The sequence below is a fragment of the Chrysemys picta genome, chromosome 6, assembly GCF_011386835.1.
Source record: "Chrysemys picta bellii isolate R12L10 chromosome 6, ASM1138683v2, whole genome shotgun sequence".
Classification (NCBI taxonomy): domain Eukaryota; kingdom Metazoa; phylum Chordata; order Testudines; family Emydidae; genus Chrysemys; species Chrysemys picta.
In genome coordinates this window covers 88,624,093-88,640,015 of record NC_088796.1, presented here as the reverse complement: position 1 = coordinate 88,640,015, position 15,923 = coordinate 88,624,093, and the positions used below count along the sequence as shown (strand labels likewise).

Genomic DNA, 15,923 nt, shown 5'->3' with positions numbered 1-15,923 from the left:
TGTGTCAGGGTCTGTCCCAATCTGGCCCACAATGCATAATGGAAAATAACACACACAGCAATCACCAGTCCTGGATGTGTTACCAGACTGTGTTGCCTAATGGATGGAGTGCTAGACTGAAACCCAGGTTCTGTTCCTGTTTTTTCCATTGGCCTGCTGGGTGACCTGGGCAAGTCACTTCCCCTTTCTGTGCCTCAGTTTCCCCATCTATAAAATGGGAATAATGATACTTCTCACTTGTAAAGTGCTTAGAGAGAGTGTGCTTTTCACCAGTAGATATCTATCTATATTTTCATTACTACCAAGTGTAAGTCCCTTGATCTCAAGAGAATTTGGCATTTTGATTATTTTTTCCAGATTAGTATTGATTGTCTGATATAATTAACAATGTTGAGCAATGTGCTTATTAAGGCTAACATTACCGAACATACATGCCATAGTCCATGAGGAAAGTTATACATCTGTGTTTTGGGTATATGTATGTCATGATTGTATGGTACATATATGATGACAAATACATGTCACAATATCTATAACAGAGACTACATAGCTAATGAAATATTTTTCACATCTAGACAACTAGTCCAGATTGTAATATACTATATTTATTTTACATGTGGTCAGGTGTATATGTGAGACACAAATACATATTGTCTCATTGTATAGTATATTCCTAGGAATAGGAATTCTGAAACAAAATGGGCTTCTTAGCAGGTTGTTAAACCCGGGTCATAGATATGGCCTAATAATGCTATGAGCTTTAAGAACAAACTGAAAAGTCTGGGGATACCTTTGGATACACTCAGTAATTTTCAAAAAAATCTGCTTGGTAGAGCTGGGAAGAAGGAGTACGTTTGCAGGAAATTCTGGTTAATTTGTCCAATTTATGGCATTTGGAGTCCAATCCCAAAACTGTGAGCCTGGGCTGAAATTCATAGTAGTAGAAACCACAAACATTTAGAAATGTATCTATCACTGATCCTCATTGCTGCCATTAACTTTTACATGAAATCCACCTTCATTACTGACTTCACAAAAACCACAGCTCAGCTGATGACAGAATGCAGGAGCTGGGTTTTCTGCTCTCGGGGAATAAAAGAAGCACTAAAAACAATGTAGATTCTTTCAGACAGAAAATTCCAAGTGCCTACCTGAGCAAATACAGAAGGCAATCCACCCCAGTAGGCCTATGCAAATGCTTTAGCATTAATAATACCTGGCTCTTATATAGTGCATTTCATTAGTAGATTTCAAATCATTTCATAAGGGAGGTCAGTATCATTAGAGGTCAAGGGATTTTAGGAGGAATAGAATTGAACCTGGTTCTTCTGCACTGTGGTGCACCCACATATATATGTGGAAAGTCTGTGATTAATGTCTATTTTCTACCTGATTCACTTTGTAATTGGTCTACTGATAGTTTTCCATTTATATCTGATGAGCCAACAGGACCTGGGGCTCAATCCTACAAGGGGATGAGCAACCTTGCTTTGATCTAGCAACTTGCAGACATTGTTCCGATGAAGCCTGGTGAGAATCAGATGCAGGACCTGTTGGTTATCTTGCATGCTTTTAAATTGAAAAAAATTGACATCACATAAACTTGTGCACACGTGGCTTCTTTTTTCAGTGTTGCAGGGTCAGTGCTTTTTTTTTGTTTTAATTACATGAATGTATATAAAGAGTGGTCCAAAAATACAGGGCTTCTCCAAGGGATTCTGACCCAGTTGCTAAGACTGAGAGAGGATATAGTTTTTATAGATTGATCATCCACAGCTGGATCTAACTGGTAAAACTAGGAAAGGAGCAGCCTTCACCAGTGACTCCCCTCTCCCCCAAGATAGAAAAGGGAAATACCCCAGTTATTTGGAGGACCATCAAGAGGAAGGTGGAGGGGAAGTGCATACAGCATGTCTTCTCACCATCACTTAGCCAGCTTCCAGAGCCTCCATCTTTTCCTCACTCTATCAAGTCTCTTGGGCTGCTATCCACTATGTGTCTGCCTGCTGCTTAACAAACTCAAGCTGTGGTTTTCAGGCTGATAAATAATTATGCTAATTAACAGGTTGGGGGGAAATGTGATGTTATTTCTGTGGAATGTTCTGAGAAGCTGGAAACACTTAACTGCAAAAACTACATGTGGTGAAATAACCAATAATTTGCTTAAGAAACCCACATCTGGTTTGCCTGCTAGAAACAGGGGTTAATAGTCTGTCAGGGGCAGGCAGTGGCAGTGAGTAGCCCTAGGATAAACAAAAAAGCCTTAACGGCAGGAAATGGGCTTGTTCTCGTAGCGTAAGCATTTACATTGGCTGCTAACCAAAAAGAAACGTAAAAGGAGTTGTTTAGTTTACATTTTTTTAAAAATGATGGAAACAAACAGCCTTTTGCATTATGTATATTTGTGTGTGAGGCGGGGGGGGGGGAACAAAACCCATCAAGTGTAACTAAAAATGGTAATAAAATCCATGCTGCATACTCTGGGAAGAATAAGCAGACACAACATGAGATTACAGTGATAAAAAGGAGAAAGGATTACTTAACCATATTCATGTATTATTGTAATAACTGTGAGACAATTATATGTATGACTTTTCCACTCATTGCCCATGCAGAAGACATGCAGGCACGGCCAAAGGCAGACAGTAGAGGAACCTTGAGTAATGGGTTAGGATAAATATGCAGTCTCTCAGCTCAGTATATAAAGTCAGATTCTGATCTCCATTACAGTGGTGAAAATCAGAATGACTCCTCAGAAGTTGACAGAATTACCCCAAATTTACACTGGTGTAACCAAAAGCAGAGGATGGAGGGGTGGGGGTTGGAATGCTTTCATCCTAGTATATTATTACTGAAAAATCTATAGGAGAAAAAGGCACACGCCAAATTTAAGATGGATGTAATGTAAATAATGTATTCATTTGATGAGATTCAGATGAAGTGCTCTGTGTGTGGCAACAAGAATCCTGTATTTATAGCAGTTAAAGAAACACCCAAGATGCTCTGGATACACTAAAGAACATGAATAATACTCTGTTAGTTTCTAATTTTCATTTTAAATAAACTGAAGATGATCTACTGAAGGTGTTATTTTGAACTAGTGATGCTAGCCTTACAAAGCTTGCTGCAAAATCTGGTTCATATTTTTCATATGAGGCAACAAGACACCTTAACAAATGCTCGGACCACTGGCTTTCTATTCCACACTAGAGTATTTGACATTGCACTTCTAAACAGACTACATTTTCTCTCATACTCACTGTCAGAAATGTGTATTATTTCCTGTCAAAATAAAGAGTTGTGGTCTTTCTCCAGCTCAGAAATACAGTAAGTGCATATTATCACCATAAAATGTTAGCTATTCTCTCTGTCCTTCCAATATGTAAGTGCATATTATAGCCTTATAAACTACACTTTCACAGCCTTGTGTTTTAGTGTCATGGCTCAGTTTATAATGATTCAATATATTCAAAATATACTGAGCCCAGCACACAGCACCATTGTGATCTTGCTGCTTCCTGAGATTTTCCATGGTGCAGAGAGCACCGGGGGGCTCCTTTGAGCAATGGAATTTCTTGGGGAGCAGGTGCTGGTATCTAAGACAGGAAGCAGTAGCAAAATGTGCCAGAGATTCACTTATCAGCAAATTGGAGGAGATAGTATTTAAGGAAGAGGAGAGCAGTTAACAGGTGCTCGAATATTATAGTGATGACTGACAATATACCTAAACTACTGGATTTATTCAGGTCCAGGCCATACTCCCACCTGCTGTGAACCCACAACACACTTGGATGTGGTGAAGTTCTGTTATCATCCATCCTCCCTTGTCTTGTGAGGTACCAGCAAAAAGGGTGAGTGCCTTCAGAACACATGAAATGCCAAGTGGATTTCACCTCTACCTTCTGTGGACCTGTTATTCTACACCTTGTGAATATGACACACATGCTGGACTTTATTAATATATTCATGTTTCCTTTGGTATTAGCTGGTTCTCATGTGAGCAGGATGACACTAGGACTACAAGGTTCCAGTTAGGACCAGAAAGGTAAATCCTGAAATATAATGGAAAAGCCCATCTCTCTATGTTTAAATGTTGGTCTTCTCTATATTCTTGGTTCAGTTGTGTGGACAGAAGAGTTTACCCTGCTTCCAATTAGATAGAGTGGGCAGGTTTTTTCCCATGAGATTTCAGGGGACAGATGCTCAGTTGGTATACATTTTTGTTCTGTATTTCCTACAGCCCCTACACAGTGGGTTTATGGTCCACATGTGACTCCTTAGTGCTACAACAATACTAATTGTTAATAACAATAGCTCCAGTGAAGTCAATGGTGCTATGACAATCTACATCTGCTGAAGATCTGCCCCAGAATTCGTTTCTAGCCAATAACTGTAACCAGGAAAATAGAAGACAGCAAAAATTAACCACAATTACACAAAAGTTAACTGAGGTCTTGGAACCTCAATAGTGATTGGTTTTAGATTTAGTTTGAGTTGTGGATGAAGGCTCAATTCAGACTTTTATCTGTACATGTATGAACATTTCTAGTCAAGGTATATTGTACCATTTCATTCTCTAAAAATAATTCCTCACTATAGACGGGGTAGAATAAAACAAGGTAACATAATCTTCAATATGACAGCACAGATCAGGATGAAAAGATATTTAAAAATTGTAGGGCTAGCTGAATGTTGTTTATTGAAAACATTATTCAAGGAATGCTACTGAACAATTCATTCACCAAATAGCTGTATATTTATCTCCATCTATGGTACATCTATTTTCATAATGCTTCCATCAACAAAGCAAATCACATTTCAGCCCCCCACAAGGTTCACATAAGCATTCAAACCTTCGGTGATCTGAAGGAAATCTACAAACCTGTTGAGGATATGCCACCATTGATCTTGACCCTATAAAATGGAAAATCCTGCATTTCTTACTTAGGCTAAACTCCCATTGAAGTCATTTGGGGTTATGCCTTAAGGAGGACTCCTGGATTAGGCCTAGAGAATGAACTGTAAAAGTATTTCATAGTCTTTTATTTCTTTATACTGAATTAAATATAAATATATTTTTACTTAGCCTTGTATGCAAAATATACCACAGGTGTGTTGAGGTTAATAAATATGCTGGTATTTGTTCAGCCAAAGGAAAGTTCTGCAATAATCTACCTGGACAGTAACAAATATTTATATCTGACTCCAAACACAGTTTGTCTCTATCTAGGATGGCTCACCCAGAATTTTGAAGACATTTAAAGATTCCCCAAATGAATGAAGAAGCTTACCCCCTGATGATTTCTAGACTTCTTAACTGTTTTATTCCCCGTGTTATTAAATAAACAGAAACTATACTTTAGTTAAGCCTCCAATAGGTTACTCTAAGTAGGTTGCATCTTTTATGATCACCATTATACTAAAAGATTGTGCTTATAAAATATTCTTTACATTTCCTCATAGGCATTCTGTTTCCCTCAGCATGGGAACTTCCAGTTAGACAGGAAAAACAACAGGAAAAACATCACAATGGGAACAGCCAGGGGCAGCTAGTTTCATATAAGAACAGCTATATCGTCTTTCGAGACAATGTGGAAAACAACGTCAAAATGTGATTGACTACATAGGGGTTCATGTGAAGTTTGTCTTCATAATCCCTGATTTTACAGTTGGATTCATGCACATCCCCACTGACGTCAGTGAAACTCTGTCTGGGCACAAGAGCTTGCCCATATGGAGCTGACTGCAGGATCAGGGCGTACGAGTTTGCTTCAAAGTCCAGTGAAGCCAGTGGGAGGCTTTCCTTTGATTTCAGTGAGGTTTGGATCAGGCCCTAGGAGAGCAAGCAAAGACAAGAACATACATTTTTTTAAATATTCACTTTTCTAAGTTTTGGGGTGTCTTGAACTGAGTCTATCAAGCTGCATACGGGCAGCAGGAACTGCTTAGAAGGTTTGCTTTTGTTCATATTTCCTTAAGCTTTCATCAATTGTTTCTATTCAATCAGATTCTTTTTAGACATGTATCCAGTTCCCTTAGAGCAACCATTCCTACCAGAGATGGGAGTCTCAGAGGAACAATGAGACATTCCTTCTCTCCGTGCAAATGAACTATAGTCACACAACACCTTTTACTGTTTGATTTTTTTTTCCCTATGCATTTTATAAATGGGTTGTTGGGAACATGACTGATAAGAAGGAAGAACAACTGGATATAGACAAAAAGAACGAGGAGTACTTGTGGCAACTTAGAGACTAAAAAATTTATTTGAGCATAAGCTTTCGTGGGCTAAAACCCACTTCATCGGATGCATGAAGTGGAAAATACAGTAGGGAGATATATATATACACAGAGAAAATGAAAAAATGGGTGTTGCCATACCACTGTAACAAGAGTAATCAATTAAGGTGGCATATTATCAGCAGGAGAAAAAAAAACTTTTGTAGTGATAATCAGGATGGCCCATTTCCAACAGTTGACAAGAAGGTGTGAGTAACAGTAGGGGGGGGAATTAGCATGGGGAAATAGTTTTTACTTTGTGTAATGATCCATCCACTCCCAATCTTTATTCAAGCCTAATTTAATGGTGTCCAGTTTGCAAATTAATTCCAATTCTGCAGTTTCTCATTGGAGTCTGTTTTTGAAGTTTTTTTGTTGGAGTTTTGCGACTTTGAGGTCTGTAATTGAGTGACCAGGGAGGTTGAAGTGTTCTCCAACTGGTTTTTGAATGTTATAAGTACTCCTTGTTCTTTTTGCTGATACAGACTAACACAGCTACCACTCTGAAACCTGGATATAGACAATTTCAAAGAATAACTTAGAAACATAGGAATAGTCAGACTGGATCAGATTCAGACCCAGGGTCCAGTAGCTTGTCTCTGACAGTGGCCAGATGCTTCAGAGGAAGTTTTAGGAGTCCTGCAGTAAGCAGATCTGACATTGTCTGACCCCCAAGTAGCTCACCCTGTTCTCTAATAGTTGGAGATTGACTGAAGCCCCGAAACATGAGCTTTAATACCCCTTCCAATATTTTTATTATCATTAACCATTGAAAACTCTGGATACTATTATCCATATAAATGTCCAATCCCTTTTTTAATCTTGCTAAATTCTTGGCCTCAGCATCTTCTTGTGGCACCTTCTAATGTCATGGAATGTCCCTTTGTTCTTGTGCTTTAAACTGGTCATTTTACACCAATAGCAGTCCATGTGTACGTATGTGAGGGCATGAGTGGAAATGTGCATGAGGAAATGCACATGGGGATGCATGAGGGTGGAGTGATTGGCTATATAAACAGGTGAGTACATGAATGCATCTACGTGTGGCTCAGTGAGTGCTAGCGTGTGCAGGTGAGTATTAAATGTGCAGGAAAGTATTTGTGTATGAGTGCACCTGTGAAGATATGTGCGAAAGTATCTAGTTCATGTATGAGTGCATATGTGTGTGTGAAAATGAGGGCATATAAGTGTATGGAAGCAAGCACATGTGTGCATGCATGCATACTTCCATGAGTTCTTAGAGCGCCTGAGTTGGTTTATTTGTTAGTGAGTGCTTGTCTGAGCAAACATGATTGTGTTTGTTTAACAAGAGACACCATTGTTACCTTAAAAATTATGCCGTGTATGCCTGAGTATTTTACATTTTGTAGACAGAACTTTATACTGGTATTTTAACTATTATGATTATATAATATTTGCATTTCAATAGATCTCCGAGTTCCCATTCAGGATCAGAGCCTGAATGTGCTATGCCCTATCCACATCAGACACTACATATCTTCCAGTGCTGCTCAATTTCAATATTACTGAAGAAAGGCAGTTTAATCTGGTCCTTTCTTTTTTCTCATTTTCAAGCCAAAATTTAAAACATACATTATTAACATTAATGTGAGTTGCTCCCATGCATTGTTGGGTGTAAAGGACTCTGTTAACTGTATTTGCAGTTTAAACATTATACAAAATGCACATTGTGCAATTGGATATTTAAATGTCTAATATTTTAAATACTTTGTTTTCAAAGGGCTAATTTCATTAAAATCAGGTCATGTAATACAACACATTCCAAACTGGGTATTAATATGAATCTCTTCAGACATGCAAATTGTGGGAACAGTTTTAGAAACACTTTGTCTAGCACATTTCTCTCAGTAAGTCTGTTTATAAAGGTTAAATGGTGGCATCCTGTTATATTTTTGTGCATGTTTCAGTTAATGCAGTTCCGGTGAAAGGGACCAGACAGCTAATCTTGCAAAGTGAAGCTCTTTATTCACCAATCCAACAGATTCAGCACAGGCATAATAATAATAATCATCATAATAAATTGGTTTCATCATGAGTCCCTGAACTCAACACTGTTCAGAAGGAGCCACCTCTGTGGTAGAGCAGGGTTTAATCTCCTGCCCATTCAGTCCCTAGTCTTTTTGCCCCGCAACTACCAACAACAATGCCAATTAGTAAAAGCATGATGGGAACAATTCTGTTCTTGGAAGTGGACTGAGTCACAAACCTCTTTCACATAGACCATTAACGAGCTATCATATCATTGCTCAAGCTGGAAAATATATGCTGGCATGCTCTCTGCTGCCTGTGTTCCACACAATTTCCTGGACCTCAGAAAGTTTCTCCCTTTCTCTATCTTATCTTTCCATTTTAGGTTCAGCCTTTTATGGGAGCATTACCTACTTTGCTCTGGTGGTGGCTGGCTCTTTAAATCTGGAACAGAAAACTGGCACCAGCCCAAAGGGGAACCTTGACATTTGGCTACTGCAGGCTGTACCTCCCTCCTTGCTGGGTGGTAAATGATTTTAGCTCCAGTTATGTTTGCTGCTGTTTTTCTTCTCATTCCTGATAAGTGGGCACAACTTCACAATCTTCAAGTCTTACCTAGCAAACTTTGCCATTCCTTGAAAGATACTGGGTCTTGCATAACTTTCCTGTCTTTACTGCAGTGTAAGTCCTGTCAATGCCCAGTAAAGTTTTCAACCAAACAGAGAGAGTGCTTTTCCCCCTGGAATTCCTAAATCCATAAAAAATGCTGAATTTTGGGGTGCAATTCTCATACAGCCCTAATCTCTTTCTTAGCACAGAATCCGAGCAGCTGTTGAAAAGTGCTTTTTTCAGATGCAATTAAGTATTGTCAAATACCAACTCCTATCATCAAGATGTCAATTAAATGTAATTTCTTTCCGCTCTGCATGCATGCACAAAGGGAGCTTAAGCCCTCTCTCATTTGGTTTCTTCATCCTTAAAAGAAACAAAAAAACCCCCCACTTTACAGTATTTTCTAATTTGATAGTATCTTTATAGGATTTTAATATCCTTCATTTTGCCAGCTATAAGCCAGTCCAGGAGCAACTGGAGATACAGTTATGAGCTGCTCAGGGCCTGTAAAGCTCAACCTACAGTAGGAAATGTTTTGAAATATTTCCCATCATTGCTATCACTGGTCCAGTTTCCCTGGCATGAGAAAAAGTGGGAGCCTTAATGTAAATAGCCTTATGCAGTGGGTAAATTATACCTGCTCTGAGCAAGGTTAGTTGAAATACAGTTTAAAACAGTGGTGGCAGCTGGTAGCCAGTTTTTCTATAGAGCTCTCAATGCTGCAAACCCCAGTGGAGCTGAACCAGTGCTAGCAACAGTAGGAAATTCCAAGTGTAGAATTCAGTCCAAAAAGTATTTGTTGTTGTTTAAATGAGAGACAAGGCAGGCATGGGTAGCAGGGGAGTTCTTTTCAGGGTCTTTTTAGTGAACACGTTTCGAGCCTGTTCCTGCCTCCTCTGAAGTCAATGAGAATTTTGCCACTAATTTCAGTGGGATCAGGACTGAGCCTATGGAGCAGAACTTAGAGGATTCAGCCAAGTCTTTTTCCGTATCATTTGCAATGTATTTACTTACATTTCCTGACAGTATTGAACTCTGAACACTTTATATAGCATACAAAATAAGTTAACACAAACATACCTTCTCAGGTTGACCCTCCTGTTATGTCATTATCACAAGCCTGCTAAATCATTTGGTAAACTCTCTATTCCAGCTCATAAACACACCATCCTTCCTGAAAAAAAAAGGTGAGTATTACAGCATCCTCAAAAGATTAACAAATCTATAGATGAAGAAATGTGATAAGTGCAGAAAGACCTCTATAAAGACCTGGATTTAAAAATAATGCAATCAGTGTGAAGCTTGGAGTTATCTCGTGGATGGTTTTCCTCTTGACTATGGGTATTGAGCTTCCATAGAACACTGTCACCCTGTATTCATGTGAAGTCTATACCCAACTTATCCAGCTAGTTAGGAATGCTAGCGGAGGGGTAGCAGCTGTGGCTGGAACATATATGTAGATGTGAGGAGATGCACAGGTTTCTGCTGCTTACCTGGATAGATAAAAAGTTTAGCAATATTTGAGGTTTATATATAACTATTTAGAGGATTTGGTCATACAGTGACCCTTTGTACTAGGATCAGGGTATCTGGCAGTTATTTATCCTGCCAACCTGCAGTTGCTATAGTGCTGCTGTATTTACAAGATACACCAAAATCAGTGGAAAGTGCCATTCTGAGCAACTCAGAGCACAGCATCACCAGGACAGCTCTCTGTTATGTTCACGGCATACAAAATGAGATGTTAGATAAAAATATAAATTACTTTCTGGAAGGTTGCAGCCTAACACTATTTTGTAAAAGCCAGAACCTTAACACACAAGAACTAAAAACAGAGAGAGTGGAACAGGAAGAAGGCAAAGAGGCACCACATCACTCTAGGCTGTCTGTCTGTGGGCTGATTGCTGAAAGACCCACATTGCATGCTTCTCTATAGAGCCCCCTAGGCTGCAAGCAGGACCAGGAAAACCTCTGCAGATGTAAAGTTATAGCTTTAAATTTCAACACCGTTTTCAATACACCACAATCTCCCTCCACTTCTTGATAATAGCCAGTAGTCCTGACTCTCAAAATCTTTGTCTTATGATGGCTTTCTCATCAGGATGGAGTAAGTAAAAAAGGATTCAGATAACTCGGATAACAAAAGGCAATTTTCAGTGTGAGGATGAAGATGCATCAGAATGCATAACACTTCCTTAAATCTACAACATTTTCCTTAAAAAGTAATCTCTTACCGCCCAAAGGGAGTTCAGAGAAATTTTCTGCCTTCATACTAAAACTGAAATTTGTGAATTAATTTTAATTCCATAATAGAGCTCTGTGGTTGCTGTCAGACATGAAGGAGAGGATTATAGAAGCAAAAATATGTCATTCTGTAAACCAAACCTCTCCGTCAGTACTATTAGATGTAATGTGTTTGTCAAACTAGCTCTTTCTGCCTAGAGGTTCAGAGTTAAATCTCATTTAATTCTCTTTTAAACTTATTTGGCTCAGTACCTTCATTCACAATAGCTTTACTAAACGTTTGGTTTCACACTACAAACTATTCCTTTTTTCTGTCTTTAAATATTCTTTCATCAGCCGCTGCTGTACACATTAGACAGAGCAAATAGGTATAGGAAAACAGGATGGAAGACAGCTGTATGAAAATGTATTGAGAAAGCCACTGAATTTTAAGGCCTCTCTGTATTAGGCAAAAAGGTGCTGGAACAAATGCTTGGATAGGTACACGTTGAGTTTGCAATGCTTGTACAATGCACACCACAGCCATCCCATTTATTTTGCAAATATTAGTGTTATCAGTTGCGTGACATGTTTAGGGTGAACCTTCAGCTCAGGTCCAACTGAACTCATATAACCTACAACGATTTCTCCACAGTATGGAAGGAAAGCAACAAGTATCTCAGTTGCACTGGTTGACACAGTGTCCTGAATCAGGCAGACATATCTCCTTTCCCTCCCTTTTTGCACAACTCTACCATGTGCCTCGGAAACAGGCTGTTGTTCTACCTTCTCAGTGCCCTTCACCTCAGAATTTCAGCTTCTTTTCACGTGTCTACACCTTAGGGCCTCAAGCCACATATCACAAATCCAACCATTGCACAATGCTTTCAGCCTTCTGTCCCCCTCTGTGCTAATCCTGCTGGCTCTTGTTGCATCATCACAGCTAGGCAGAGAGGTGATCATGTGCTTATACATAGAGTTCAATGTTTTTTCATCAAAAATTAAACTTTTGATGAAAAAATATTAACAGATCAATATTTTCTATTTTTGCTAAATTTTCTGCAATTTTTAATATATTTTATCAAAATTTGTCTCAAAGCCATTTTTGAAAATATTAGGGACATTTTTTACTTACCAAAAAACACTTTTTTTGTGTGGCAAATATGATTTATGGTCAACAATATTCTTCAACATGCCTGTAAGAAAACTTCTCAGAAAATGTCACAAATGAATGGAAAATGGAAAACTTAAATATTTCAACATTTTGTTTCCCTTTTTCCAGCCAGCTCTACTTAAATCCTTCGCTGAAGTCTTCCACGTACCTCTAATTTTGTATCAGATTCACATGTGGAGAGACTTTTCCTTCATAACTGCACTACTGGTTTATTTAATGCTGGTCTAATACTAAGAGTATATCTACACTGCAATCACAGTGTGACTGTAGCTCATGGAGCTGTACCCGAGCTAGTTAGCACGAGTACCAACAGCAGTGACTGCATAGGTTTAGACACAGGCTGTACAAGCCCACCTGGGACCTTTGGTACCTACTTGAATGACTAGCCCATGCTGCCACATCGTCACTGTTATTGGTACTTGCGCTAGTTCAGTGGCAGATGTGGCCCATCAGGATAATCCACTGGCGGGTTGAGACAGTTTGTTTACATCGATCGTCCACACGCACTGCCGCCCACAGCTCCCAGTGGCTGCAGTTCGCCGTTCCAGGCCAATGGGAGCTGAAGGTGGCCATGCTTGCGGACGGGAACTGCAGTGTAGATATTGTGACGGGTTAGATCACAGAAACCCCCTTGGGAGCTGCCACCCGATGTGCAAAGACTACCCCTGCTCCTGTTTTCCCTGCCAGCTCAGGACTCCAGCACCCTGTCTGGCTCCAGACACAGACCCAGGGTCTGAATCACTTGTCCCAAAGCTGCAAGTTTACCTGAAAACAGCTCGCAGTAGTGCGCTTGTCTTTAGCACTCAGATGCCCAACTCCCAATGGGGTCTAAACCCAAATAAATCCGTTTTGCCCTGCATAAAGCTTATGCAGGGCAAACTCATAAATTGTTCGCCCTCTATAACACTGATAGAGAGATATGCACAGTTGTTTGCTCCCCCAGGTATTAATACATACTCTGAGTAAATTACTAAATAAAAAGTGATTTTATTAAATACAGACAGTAGGATTTAAGTGGTTCAAAGTAGTAACAGACAGAACAAAGTAAGTCACCAAGCAAAATAAAATAAAATGCGCAAATCTATGCCTAATCAAACTAAATACAGATAATCTCACCCTCAGAGATGTTTCAGTAAGTTTTTCTCAGACTGGACACCTTCCAGGCCTGGGCACAATTCTTTCCCCTGGTACAGCTCTTGTTGCAGCTCAGGTGGTAGCTAGGGGATTCTTCATGATGGCTTCTCCTCCTCTCTGTTCTCTTCCCCCCCTTTATATATCTTTTGCATAAGGCGGGAACTCTTTGTCTCTCTGGGTTTCCACCCCCCCTCACTGGAAAAGCACCAGGTTAAAGATGGATTCCAGTTCAGGTGACATGATCACATGTCACTGCAAGACTTCATTACTCACTTGCCAGCACACACATATACAGGAAGACTCACAGGTAAATACAGCCATCTGCAGACAATGGGAGTCATCAAGATTCCAAACCATCATTAATGGTCCACACTTTACACAATTACAATAGGCCCTCAGAGTTACATTTTATATTTCTAGTTTTAGATACAAGAGTGGTACATTTATACAAATCAGATGATCACACTCAGTAGATTATAAGCTTTGTAATGATACCTTACAAGAGACCTTTTGCATGAGGCATATCCCAGTTACTTACATTCACTTATTACCGTATTTTCTCTAAAACTATCTCAGTTACATTATATTGACTTATTATCAAGTTTTTATAAAACCATATAGACTGCACAACGTCACAATATTCTTAGGGCTTGTCTACACAGAGGGGTAATGCACACTACAGAGGTATGATTTCTAAAGCTCATTAATGTGTTGCACATTAAGTGGTCCATATCGACCCTGCTGGTGTGCACTAAAGGCTCCCTAGTGCACTTTAATGTAATGCTGTGTACTACCTTAAAACATACTAGGGAATCATTAGTGAGCACCAGCAGGATGAATTAATGTACAGCACAGTGCTCTTTAGAAATCATACCCGGTAGTGCGCATTACCTCACTCTGTAGACAAGCCCTTAGATTAGAAACATGGTTCCTTATTAGTTATCATTATGGCAATAGCAACCATCCATGCTCCATTTTCCTTTCGAGTTCCCCTGTCTTTCTTCCTGTTTGATTCCTTCATGCTGCTCTCCTTGCTGATTCAAAATCATATGAAATCCCACAAAATCCATCTGTTCTCATTGTCTCCTCAGTAATCACTTCCCACTTCACCTGCACAAGCCTGAAAGTCAGAGCATTTGAACTCAAAACTGTAGGGGAACTAAAGTCACTACATCCAAAGCTCTAAATAACAATGATTGTTCAGATTTGGCTTATTTACAAACAAATCTTCCAGGATTCAAGGTTTAAAGAGCTTGCTCCATCTTCCAATTGGAGTCCTTTGATTGAGTTTAATAGGAGTTGGAGTGGGCCCTAAATAAAAATGACCCTATATTTCAGTCTCTTGAATGGCTGTAATAACATTATAGCAAGATGCACTGTTTTGACCTATGCATGAAGAATTCTGTAGTATTAGGTACATTAGGCAGATAAGAATCATTTTCCCATCCCTATTGCCAATTAACAGAATTTATATGACATTTAAAGTATTTCTTTTAGTAATTATTATCTGTTATTAATCTTGCACACTCTGGAAAGTTATGCACATTTCATGCCAGGATGTTTTTTGGAGTGAGACCGTTTTTCTATTATTTATGTATAATGTAAGTTGAGAAGAAATAGAACATAATGAATCTGGACTATGGTCTTTTTAATGCCTGATAAAGCAAAGTTAGGAAATCTTTTGATCTAAGACCAGCAGTTACAGTTTTCCCCGGGTCAGAAGGAAAGTAACCAATGCTAAAACTCAAAGATAGAGAGATATTTACACCAGATACATACAGTACTCTCAGATTAGCCTTTTATGCACAAACACACTCACATTTTTATATTTCTGATCACAGAGACAACCTCATATCACTAGTTATAATCTGCACTATTGCTTGCAAAAAATCAGGAAATTGATCACCAAAAGACATCAGCAAATTGCCACAAGTATTCAGACATATTGTGTTTTCAAAAGCCAATGTAGCACAAACATTCTCTTTCAGAAAAACTGGGATATCAATTTTTAAATATGTCAAAATAAGAACTGTAAAGAAAACAAATTCTGCCTTCTATCCTCAACGACTTCAATGGCTGTACCCGAGGAAAGAATTTTGCCCTTGAAACACAATTGTGTCTCCAGGGTTCTGTTGCATCTGTGGAGCCAAGGGCAAGTTTGCCTGATTTTTAAAAGTACTGAGCATCCGCAATTCAACTGGAAGTCAGTGGGAACTGTGCGTGTTCGGTATCTCTAGAGTGAGAGGAAGGATTGTCCAGCAAATAGGGCACTAGCCTCGGACTTGGGAGACCCAAGTTCAGTTTCCTGCTCTCCCACAGACTTCCTGTGTGACCTTGGACACATTTTTTTGTCTCCCTGCACCCCAGTTCTACAACTGGGATAACAGCTTGCAAAGCTATTGTGAGAATTAATGCATTGAAGGTTCTGAGGTGTTCAGATACTATGGTAATAGGGGGAACATGTGTAAGTAAGAGAGAGAAAAATTGGGCCCACTGTGACTAAACCTTAAAG

At 39.2% G+C, this 15,923-nt stretch overlaps 1 long non-coding RNA gene across 1 annotated transcript; it reads right to left on the bottom strand.

The window, feature by feature from the left end:
• Nucleotides 1-4,676: 4,676 nt before the first annotated feature.
• On the bottom strand, nt 4,677-10,383 carry LOC135984372 (uncharacterized). Its single transcript, XR_010602312.1, has 3 exons — nt 10,150-10,383; nt 9,961-10,054; nt 4,677-5,833 (listed from the first exon to the last, which is right to left on the bottom strand). It is a non-coding gene; the product is annotated as an uncharacterized LOC135984372 (long non-coding RNA).
• Nucleotides 10,384-15,923: the final 5,540 nt, after the last annotated feature.